We start from the raw sequence: 13,268 nt of genomic DNA, 5'->3' as shown, positions 1-13,268 counted from the left end.
TAAAGTTGGAAAAATACAAAACATAATAAAAACAGTTATTTTGAAAAAACCGTCTACTTTTCCCATTATTCAATTATTTAAAAAAATTAAGGTTTAAATATTAAATTGTTTTATAAAAAGAATTGTTTGCTTCAAATACATAAAGATAAAATAAATAGTAGTATTTCTAGGTCACAAAACGTAAGTACGCGACTTAACAGATGGTAATATCTTAATTCCTAAATTAAAAACAACTACAGCCCAGCATCATTATCCTTACAGAGGAATATTTTTCTTTAATAAAATAAACAAAGATAATAAAAAGTACAATCAGGAATACAATATATTTAAAAAAGAAGTGAAAAGTAACATTTATAATTCTTCTTTATGTCACACTGATTAAAAACAGCGTTTATATTTTTTTTTGTAATTTATACACGAGTATGTTATCCTAAAAATATTATTAATTAAAATAAAATAAACTATTGTAAGACGTCACTCCCCATTATGTACACAAGAATTGTTTATTTCTTTTACGTAATGAGAAACTTTAATGTAAATATATGTATTTAATTAATTTTAAAAATTGTATTTAATTGTAATATTGTATTTTTATTTGTTAGTAATAAAAAATGAAAAAATAATAATGAACAATAAACGTATATTTGTAAATAAATAAATAATTAATGACTTTTTTGTCTATGGAAACTATTATTTTATGCACATATATTTACTATTTAGATATTTCATCAGTCTCAAAGCTCTGTTCATAGTCAATATTTTGTTTTTTACTGCTTTGTATATGCAAATGTTATTACGTTTCAATTTTATTAAACGTAAGTGTTCAATCTTGCATGCTTACACAAAAAAATCTCTCATTTATTTGAAATAGTTTGGCATTAATTCATCTTCATATGCACAAAGGTCGAGGGTGGGATTTTCTATAGTCCCACCTGTCTCAAAATATTAATAACACAGTTTGGCGTTTTCTTAAAAACAGTAAAATAAAATAGTTCTACATACACATAACTGTGTACTTCTGGGGGTGCGATATATGTAGATTTTTTTGTTGAAATTCGTGTATACAAACGCTATTAGCAAATATATGTGTGAGGGAACTGAACATGCTCACATAATTTAACGTTCACAAATATTCCAATGCCTTTTTTGTTATTAGGAGCGTCGAAAATCGTGTGAAAATGCGGGAAGAGCATTTTAACTACTGATGATAATTGACTGAATAAAACGAGTGAAATGAGAAAAGCTCGCATATTGACTTATGACATATTGCCGACATAATGCTCCCCGGGCAATTCCACATGTCCTTAAACGATCGATGGAACCGAACATTACCGAATTAATGGAACATTACTCGAATTCCATCTCCGAGCTGATGGGCTCAATTATCATAAAAATACTTGGCTGGGTTATTTATTACCTATGAAAATGTATTAAGTGTCGATAATTTGGGTGTACGTGATCTCACAATGCGAGATAGATGCTTGAGGTAATCATGGAACCCATTTCCATATTGCTAAGAGACTTTAAGAATTATATTTAAATAATATACTATACTTAGGAATTACTTCTATACTTTGAATCATCATTTTAAGCGTTTTTACATGTTTTGATTAATTATTTTTTTAACTTATGAACGATTAAAATGTATATTGACAGGATTATGGTTTAAAGTAATATATTTTTATCAACCAAAAATAGACAATGGTGTTAATTGGTCAAGGTTAGTATTTACCGATTTATACAGCTTTTTTTTAATGCGCAGATTGTACATATTATGTGCTTGTACATAAAGCAGAAATACTTCCACATAAAACACTTTAAATAGTAAAAGGAATAAACAAACTCGAGATGGATGAGTCCCTCATATACCAAAATAATATTAGAATTCCTAAATTCCACACAAGTCATGGTTAAAAAGTATTGTTTTCAAAGGAATGAAAAAATTACAATAATCTCCCCAATAAACTATACATCAGTAAATAAAATCAAAGAAATTTTTTTTTTTTTTTGAACCTGAGTAAAAACCGCTTTTTATTTTAATTAGTATTACTGTATTATTATTTTCGATTTTTAATTTTATTTCGTATAATTTTATTATTTTTCTCATGTATACTCGTAACTATACTATAACTTCAAATTACTACATAAATATAACAGCGTAAGTCACTAAGTAAGTAAGTAAGCATAAGAGCTAGTCTTTTTTTTTTAAAGTTACAGCTATAACATTAAAAATGATAAAATTAGATTGTATAGATAAAAAACGTGCATCTATTATGTAATTATATTAAAAAATAAAAAGAAAATATTTAAAAATGTTCATGAATTGGTTTCATGTAAGGAGTTTGGGATAAGACAGGAAGAGGATCCAGGAAGTAAGAGAAATAATATGGTGAGAAGTTTATACAAAAAAATACAAATACAAAAAAATACTTCAAATATTAAGCAACCGAAAAAAATAAAAGAACAACATAATAATTATATATTTACAACAACACAGCAGTTTCATACGAAGAACATTCTCACAAAATTTGTAAAATACAAAACATAAATATACTAAATGAAAAGAGCGAATATATATTGTTAAATAATATAAATCCAATAAAAATTAAAAGTACATAACAACATTATTTTCAAAATTCCAAATTAAAAATAGAAAGTAAAATAAAATTAAAGGTTATTCCTTACATCAACAAAATTGTAAATATATTGAGGTTCACAAAAATAACCTAAGAAATGTAAATTACCCTTCAGTATCATTGAAATATTTAAATAGAGTTGTTTTATATAAAACAATACAATTTATGTTAAAAAAATCATACATATTTGATCTAGCATTTGAAAAAAGTATACAAATACTCTACGTTTAATAAATAAAACGAAAATAATTTTTTGGACATTTGTTGTTTGCTTTTGCTACAAATTTTGTTATTGTTACAAATTGAACCCGTGTCCACATACATGGTAGTCGAAGTGTGATACGAATGTATTTTATTTTCAAAAATGTATTTCAACGAAAGTAAATAATGAAGTATTAAATATACATAAATTAATAAATTTGTGAACCAAGAAAGCCACCTTTTCGAATTTTTCAAAGTAAGCTATTTTCGATACTTTTTCTTATTAAAATCACAGCGTCGAAACCTCATTAAAATCAGATTCCCTTACCCGACGCCAAACAAAACAAACCCCAAGATAAAAATGTTTTTCTTTGAATTCTGAAAAAAAAATTCGATGTTGGGTATAAAAAGTCTTTTTACGAAGCTCCTTTGTGGTGTGGATATCAGTCGTAACATTTCTCAAGATCAGAGCGATATTATTTTGATGATTGAATCTTGTATGGAATAATTTAGTTCGGATTGATTTTTGATGGGGCTAGGTAGATGCTGCGGATTGATTGTTTTACTAGAAGTTGAAATAATATTATGGTGAATAATATAGAAGATACCATTATATGAAAATATTTGTGAAACTTTGTAAGAGTTTATTCATCTTTGGCCGTCTCGACAAGTAAATTGTATTCACTGTTGTAAACTTAAAAATAAAATATTCAGAGATATATGTACTATTTAAGCAGTGAGCTACGTTTATCGTCTGTCTTTTTAAAATGTCTTTTTTAGTTGATTTTTTAACAAATCCTCAGAAAAAATCACCATGAATATTTTCAATTCATTAGTATTGTATTTTCCATGCTAATATCTGAATTTTGGACATAGCTAGGTTAGTGAATGTTACTCAGCTTTGTATGTTTTATAGTTTCTATAATAAACTGACAGAAAATGGGAAAAAGTTGTGATAGACCGGGGTTTCCATGGACTTCTGATCTGTCAGTCCGCAACACTTGGAACAACCTGATTCAATCAAACTATACATTTATGTGATAAATGATAGAGACACGATCCATTTGAGGCACAAATAAATTTGTAAATTGAAATTTGTGAGTTTAAAGTATCCAATGCAACATCAGTGCCTCGATTATGAACGCTATCTTCATCTGTATATATCGAGACGGTATACTTAACTTCTGTACTATCTGTATCTTCCTCGGTATTTATTTATTCATATTTTACTCTTACAAACCATAAACAATAATTTCGATTTATTTTCAATTTTATTTATTCATTTATATGTACATTACAAAATGGAATATCTTAATTCATACATATGGAAATAATTAGGTAAAATTAGGTATCTATAAAAAAAATTAAAATGAATTTTTCAATCGAACAGCCGTTTAAACCGCCTCAACTTTATGCCGCTCTCGCAAAAAACCGTTCTCTAATTTTCTATAGTGCTTGTTTTGAACAAGTATCCCCACTACCTGGTCCAGTTATTTCTGTTCTGACTATTCTCTTAGTGTTTTTAGTGATTTTAGTGTCTTGATAAAACTAATTATCGAGTGGGTACACACCTCCGACAGCAAACTTAGACTCGCCCAGTACCTTGTGCCGAGTTAAGCCGAGGGAACACGAGCTAAGCCGATCGTATTGTGTAAATGTGGGTACACCCCTACATGATACTTACTTCGACTCGCCCGATTCTCGTTGCGAAGAAAGCCGAGTTACTACGTGACGCGTTCAGTAGCATTTTATGAATATCTGTTTATTATAGTAAATGGTTTTAAGTTAGATGCTTATTTAAAGATATTGCATTATTAGAGTACATATCTAAACAGCAGTTTTACAGTAAATATTATATATATATATATATTTTTAATTTTGAGCCGTTCAAAATCATTAAAAATCTCATAAAATAATTTTCATATTCGTTAAGCTTCTTTTTCATTTGTTATTTTTATTTATTATTATTATTATTTTTTTTTATTTTTTATTTTTATTTTTTATTTTTTTAAAATTTATTTTTATTTAATATCAATCAACATACCTTTCTTATAAGACTTACTCCCGAACAGGAAGCAGTGGTAAGTACTTACAAATTATAATTATAAATATTTTAGCTGAACTAATCATATTTAACATCACAATAAACTGTACCTACATGTAAGTTTTATCTTTAATTTTAAAATATATATATTTTTATTTATGCATCTTTGATTACTTTTATTATTATTTATTGTTAAACAAAACTACATTTATATAAGGAATTGGTACCGAGAATAAAGTTATTAAACTTACTCGTAATAATGAGCACATATTTAAACAAGTGGCAAGTGGCTTGAACAAATTTTGTCAAATTAGAAAAAAATAAATAAACATAATAAATCAATATAATAAAGGTTCTAAAAATAAAAATTGAAAAAGTGTATAATAATAACATAAATATAGCGCAGGAAATTGGTAAAATAAACCAAAGTAGGGAATTAAATGCCGAACACTCCTCTAGTGGAACGGAAGGCCTGTTGACTACTGCCAACAGGCCGGCTTCTCCTGAAGAATTTTTAGTGGTTTCCTCTCCACGTGAGCAAATGCTGAGAAGTTCCTGATTAGCCCACATTAATATATCCCTCCTGATCCCAATAGTTTAGATAAATTTTAAGATATTTAATTGTAGAAAAATCCACTTTTTGAAATATAAACCTTGTATATTATAAGCAATGTAAATAATAAAGCAACTCCTATATAAAAAAAAAAGATTAAAAAAAGGTGATCAGTCTTACGCTTCAGGTGTCAGTCCAGAAACAATAAAGTGTTGCAGTGTAAAACCACCGTTTAAATTAATATTTCTTGTCGACCTTCCCAGGAGTCGAACTACACTAGGAGACGGACTTTTATAATTTTAAATAATAATTTAACCACTTATTTTTTTTCTTCTTTTTACTTTTTTTTGTTAATTTTTTTTAGTTTTTTTTAACAACATACAAAAGAGGTAAAACAGAGTACTAAAAAAAATAAAGCATAATTACATAGCAATGAAATAAATAAAAATAGTAAAAAAAAAATCCCACAAAGGCATGGCCTGTTCGTGGGTATACAAGAAAATGTTAATGAATTTTCACTCCTATAATAAAAAATGGAAAGTTATAATACTCACTTCTCTTTTTTCATTTTAAAGTTACACAAACTCCTTTACCAAGGTATACTTAACTGATGAATCTTGTCCCATTTCATTTTAAATTGGTCAAAATTTTGTAATAAAAAACCATAAATACTTATCAAAAGAAACAACACGAGTTAAAATAAAATTTATTTCAACAGAGAGGGAAAAATTTTTGAGAAGGGAATATGGAAGTCTAGGCATTTACAGGGCTTATGACCTGTCATTGGCTGGTTTAAGTGGCCACTTTACACACTGTGTAACATTCACCATTCTGCCTATGTTTGAACATCCACATTTCCTCACCAGTCTGCAAGCATTTGGACATAATCAAACATTGTTGAATTACTACCTGGTAAAAGAAGAAGTATAAAAATTGAAAAATTGTTTTCAGGCGTTGCCTAGTAGGTGATTTGGTTCAGCCGGATGAATCTCACCCACGTGATAAAGGTTTCAGCTCTTTTACTTCACAAAAGTCAACAGATGGAAGAGTTGAGGAAATGTGGATGTTCAAACTTGGGCAGAATGGTGAATGTTACACAGTGTGTAAAGTGGCCACTTAAACCAGCCAATGACAGGTCATAAGCCCTGTAAATGCCTAGACTTCCATATTCCCTTCTTAAAATTTTTTCCTCTCTGTTGAAATAAATTTAAATATGAACAACTCCCTAGGGAGGAAATCCAGCCAGTCTGCAAGCATTTGGACATAATCAAACATTGTTAAAATAAAATATTTTAAAAAACCTAACAAACTAAAAATAACAGCTGTTTTTTAATTAGGAGTAAGCCCTTCACATATTAACATTTATAAAGTTAAAAAAAAAAAGTTCGTTATGTTATACGTATTAAATTATGAGCAAATGTGGGATCAGATAATGAGTTTGGAAGGAGAGAGAAAGAGGAACCAAGGAAAGAAAAGGGATAAAAAAAATACACTTGAGAAAAAAAAAGCTCTAAAAACTCAAGGAGTTCAGGATTTTGGGGATATATAATAATGTTTCAGGCGTTTCTTGAAGGTGGCTAGAGAAGGTGCATTTTGTATGTGTAGATGTAGTTTATTCCAAAGTCTAGTGGCTTTTAATCCATTGTCTTTTTTCTATAAGGTTTCCTATTTCAGGGTTTTTATCTGTTAGCCATCGAGTCAAAAGTACTTCTATTTCACACATGAATTTGCATTATTTACTAAATTTAAACACAAGTTTGAAACATCATGCATTCAATCTATTTGTAACACGATAATACAGTGGTAAAGTAGGTGAAAGCAATGAAAATAGTGCATAAATCACTGAAAGCGCTACTTTACTAGGTTCTGGTCTTCCAATCACGACATCACCCACAGTATTCAATGTCGCTCAAAGAAATTAAAACAATTCCCTAGACCACATGTGGGCAACCGATGGCCCGCGGGCTGGATCCGGCCCGTGGGACGTTTCGATTCGGCTCGCGGGGATGTGTTCTTTTGATTATATCAAAATTTATTCATAAATCCAAAACGTCCTACTTGTGTGATTTATTATTTTTTTAAACAATTGTGGTCGGCAGTACTTTAAGAGTTATTAAACTTATTACGTAATGTAGAACAGGAAAAATAACATTAGGAATGAAAAGGCAATGAATAGAAAGTTGCTAAACTGCCGATATATACAGAAAAATATATACATGTTATTTTCAGTTAGCGAATTGCCCCATTGTCGGGTGAATTCTGACTTGCATCTAAACGGCTTCATGGTGCGTAAAACAGTGCATAAGATCTTGTTCTGTTATAGTTATTAGGAACATACCAACTGATTTCTTTTGGTATATTTGGGTTACATAATAGGTCCAGAAGACAGACGTGCTAATTACGGAATTGGTAATTTTTCAGGCGAGCAGTTTAAATTTTGTCAAGTTGCTTTGTTGTCTTTGATTCCACGTCACTTATTATGAATATGATTTGGGAAGATTGAAAAATTAGTGTTCTAGTAAGTGCAAATGGTACGACAAGCTAATTTAATACATTAAAATAATTAATGAAAATGTCTGATTTCATTTTTCGGACTAAGCATATTTGTCTTTTAGACCATCGAAATATCTGTGGCTTGGATCTAAAAGGGCCAATATCATATTTTATTTTTTCTTTCCATTATTTTGTTGAGGATCGATGTGAATTGAAATATATTTATTTATCTAATTATTATATAATATATACGGCCTAAGCTAATAACAACACTTTAAATTTATTTCAACAGAGAGGAAAAACATTTTTGAGAAGGGAATATAAGAGTCTAGGCATATACAGGGCTTATGACCTGTCATTGGCTGGTTTAAGTGGTCCATATTCCCTTCTCAAAAATGTTTTCCCTCTCTGTTGAAATAAATTTAAATATAAACAACTCCCTAGGGAGGAAATCCAGCCAGTCTGCAAGCATTTGGACATAATCAAACATTGTTTAATAACAACACTGTTCGTACCATTTATATGCAGATGATTTGTAATTGTATATTCATTTCAAACCCGTTGGCATTGTTGAAACACATAAAGTAATGTCACTTGCACTCGAGAATATCTCTTCATGGACAAAAATATCGCACGCAACTACACTGGCTCAGTATCAGGCATAAAAGAAACATAAATATTCACCTCTTTACAATATTTCAAATATTTACACTTCGCCTGTTTATCTGAGAGAGCTCTTCTAACCTCTATCACAACACAGACTATCTCTTCGTTCTAGTAATCAGAGAACCCCTTTAATACCCTTTCATCGCTCTAATTTTCTTGCCTCCTCTTTCACAGTAGTAGCTGCTCGAGTGTGGAATAATCTACCCACTAGTGTAAGAGACGCCCCTTCTTTATTAACATTCAAGTCAAGATTGAAATGTCACTACCTAAATATTTAAGTTGTTTCTTTATACTTCTTCTTGATGAGGAACTTCAGCCCTACGGGGAATCGGATATAATAAATGTTTTTTTGTTCGTGGTAAAAATTGTGCCACAAAATTTTCTGAAATATACAAAAAAATAATATTAAAAAACTACTTTGAACGCGTCACTGGTTTATTTGAATCAAACAATGATAATAGAGTTATGGAAGATTTCCAGTTTGCTTGCCGTCAATGGACCAATGATCGAGAATAAGCGGAAGAGAACCTTTGACGTCACACGCGGAGTTATTTCATAAACACAAAACTTGAAAAAATCATAGCGCTGGTAATACGACACACAAAAAATGTTTAAAAAAAATATGCTTGGCTTATTAGTCTATTATTAAACTTTTTTTTTAAAAAACCACTGAACTTCCTTATTCAAGTTTTTTTTATACAATTTCAATCCAGAATGTGTCAGTATGTGTTGTGTTCAAAAGGATTTTTAAAAACCTTAATGACAACAACTGGAAAACAAACTTTAGAGAAAATTAATTAAAGCACTCGGAACGTTGAAAAAGTTTCAAACTCTTGCGCGTCTGTATGTGTGATAAATGATTTTTTTGTACTTGGACTGCAGTTATTGATCAAGAAAATTATTTCGATCCAGAGAGCATCATGTCATCATTCTGGTTTAATTACTGTGATGAATTTTTATAAGGTGTTCGCTGACTACTAGCGGCTATGAATGTCTTGTATGTGTGAATTTTTATTTTAATACTCCAGCCGCAACTCGGGGGTAAATTGGCAATCTGGCCCAGACTTGAAAAAGGTTACCTATGCCTGCCCTAGACTCTAGACTTTTAAAGGGGCATATTCTATTCACTGTACTTTACTAGAAGTTTAAAGCTTATTTCCATCGAATCCTTATGATTGTGAAGTGATTGTCTGTGAATAAGTATTTTATGGTGTCATGATACGAGCTGGTTTTCAATATTAGGGTGTATTTCTATTTGTCTAGTAAAAATAAAATGTCGCTGTTTATATTACCAAAATATTTTGAGTATGTCCAAATGTTTGCAATGGTTAATCTTGTTAATTGTTAATCTTAATGACTTTCTGGTGGGTAAATTTCAGTATTTTGTCTTCAAACATTTGGACAAACTCAAAATATTGTAATAAAACCAACTGATCCAAGAAGAAGCTAAAAATTGAAAAATGGTTTTCAGGCGTTGCCTAGTATGTAAAATAATTCGAACATATGTATCTCTTTACAATAATAATGGTTTTAGCTCTACAACCTCACTTAAATCAACAGATAGAAGAATTGATGATATTTAGACGGTCAAACATAAGCAAAATTGTGAATATTATACAGTGTGTAAATTGGCCGCATAAATATTAATATATTACATTATTTTTATTATTAATCATTGTTTATTATGTGAAAAAAAAAAGTTTAAAAGAGGAATAAATAAATGAAAATAAATCAGCCAATGACAGGAAACAGGCCCTGTAAATAATATAAACAAATTTTTTGAACACGTCTAAAAACTACATTAAATTTTAATTTGTATGAATGTATTATTGTTATGATATTTCTTTATATTTCCTATGTTTTTTTTCTCATGTACTAGTACTCAAAATTATATAAACTCTTATAAATTAACAACTACAACAGTTTAAGTCACTCTACAAGCACAAACTCTAATTTCAAATGCAGAGAATAACCCGAAGGTGAAGACAATACAATGTACTTTCCTCACCTTAAGGTTTGTCTCTGCATACGGGTATTAGTCTCTTTTTATGGCGAGTTACAGTGATAACATTTACTAGATGTGAAAAAGTAGATATGTATAGAATTTTTTAAAAACATGTACCTTTTATGAAATTAATTAATAAAGAAATTAAAAAAAAAAAAAAATACCTAGACTTCCATATTCGCTTCTCTAAAATGTTCTCCATCTCTGTTGTAATTTGTTTATATTACTAAATACAATAAAACGAATGTGTTAACTCTCCCTTCCTGGTGATGTGTAGCTAGAACACAGCGTCTAATAACTTTTTGTATACATAATAAATGCTGGGTTTAAATTTTCGGTGTTCCTACGTTACATATTTACGTAGATATCGGTAAATATAATTTATTATTTAATAATAAATACTTATTGGATACAGAAAAAGCATTTTATCAGAAATTTTAGATAAATTACCAATACACTCAACAGCTCACCAATGTGTCGCATTGTCGCGACAATGAAGTAAAATAGTACTGAACATACGGCTCTCTCAAACACTCTTTACGTCTCCCTTTCGATGCTAAAGATATATTGGCAACGAGAGAGACAATTTCGCGCGTGCCGCAGGCCAGCGTGTACCACTGCCACCGAACGCCAGTTCCTCTTGGGGCTGCGCTAAGGGCGATATATAACATTAAAAATATAATCACCTTTGACTTCAAAGTATGTTTATTGAATCAAAAAGTCAGAAACTATTCTGCGCATTTGTCGATTTGCAAAAAGCGTACGACAAAGTAGATATAATGAAATTGTGGGGCGTGATGGAAAAGTATGAAGTAAACAATAAACTTATACGTGCAGTATCGTCTCTCTATGAGGAGAGTTCAGCTTGTGTAAGAGTCAATGGGGATTTACATCTTGGTTTGCGATCTCAAAAGGCGTGAAACAGGGATGTGTAATGTCACCATGGTTGTTTAACCTATACATGGACAACTGTATGAAAGAGATAGAATGTATGGGTATTGGAGCAAAATTGATAATTTTTCAGTAAGCTGCTTGTTGTATGCTGATGATGCAGTTCTGTTAGCAAGCAGCAAGGATGATTTGCAGCAAATAGTCTCTATAATGTATGATGTATACCTGGAGAGTGAATTGGCGATGAACAAAAGTAAGTCAAAAGTGATGGTATTTGAAAGGGATAGTGAGGTTACTGCTTAATTTGTGTATCTGGGAAGCATGTTTTCAAGAGATAGAAGAGTAGAAAAAGATGTTGAAAGAAGAGTGAATGCGGGCAACAAAATGAACGGAGCACTAAGCACAGTAATTTCTAATAAAAATTTGTCAATCGAAGCTAAACTGGCAGTGCACAACGGAGTTTTAGTCCCAACACTTATGTATGGAAGTGAAACATGGAGCTGGCAGAGGAAGGATGAAAGCCGAGTGAACGCGGTTGAAATGCGATCTCTTAGACGAATGTGGGGGAAATCAATGTATAACAGGGTTACGAATGATGAAATCAGGCGAGAGTGTAAATTTGATTCAACTATATTTTTTTTAATTTCAAAATACAAAAATGTACAAAAAACACAATTGTATTCCCATGAGTTAGCAAACTCATTCTGGGAATTGATAAGATTAAGAAAGGGTCTCTAAAATGGTTTGGTCACGTAGAACGAATGGACGACGAAAGAATGGTAAAACAAGTATATATGGCGAAAATGAACGGCAACGTGAGACGAGGACGACCAAAGAAGACGTGGCATGATCAGATAAACCAAAATCTTAAGTATGGTCATGTCAAAAGCAGACAGAACCGAAGGGCATGTATGACAAGATGTATGAATGTGGAGGAAGCTAGGAATGTATGCCAGGATAGACGTGTGTGGCGGTCTATTCTCTTTGCCTATCCTAACGGGGAAATGGCGTGATGGTAGTAGTAGTAATAAATAAATGAAAAAAAATAAATGGCAAAACATATTTTGAAATATTAAAATATTACACAGTGTAAATTAGCCAATTAAACCAACCAATGACAGGTCATAAGCCCTGTAAACACCTAAACTTTCATAATTCCCTTTCAAAAATGTTTTACCCTAGGGAGTAGAATCCAGCCTTGTCTACAAACATTTGGACTCACTCAAATACAATTTTTATTTGTTTATTTTAATATTTTGGCATACAAGCGAGTTAGTTGTGTGTTTAGGTGCGTACTACATACATTCTAATATATTGTATATGGTATATATGGGCTTTCGTGAAAGCTCCCGCGGTGCTTCGCCAAATGGAATGACTTGGGTCAAACTTGAAGCTTTTGACATTCATATAATATCAGTGTTTGCACAGAGCCTATGTGTGTCCCGGAGTTGAGTGTAATAATTTCTCGCACCAATATCCGGGCTATTGGTTAGGGGTAGTTTGCATACCGGACGGATGGTGTCCCGCGTGGGACGGACCTCCCCCGGGTACTTAAAGAAATTGTGTTTGAACAGCGAAATGGAATGGAAGTTTTTTCTCTTTGCCAATGGAAATTTAGGGTCACCATGTTATTATCGCTGTTCAATATAAACGGGAGATGCCACCGGTGCTGAGACAAGGTTTTAATTATTCTCAGTAAACCTGTGTTTTTATGGATTTTTAATAATTAGGATAATAAATTACTGACTAATTTTGAGATCCTAGCCAAAGACATATTGC

This window comes from Micrasema longulum, unplaced genomic scaffold (genome assembly GCF_059751315.1).
Source record: "Micrasema longulum isolate JH-2025_06_02 unplaced genomic scaffold, ASM5975131v1 h1tg000953l, whole genome shotgun sequence".
Lineage (NCBI taxonomy): Eukaryota > Metazoa > Arthropoda > Insecta > Trichoptera > Brachycentridae > Micrasema > Micrasema longulum.
Note: the sequence above shows the minus strand (reverse complement) of the source record.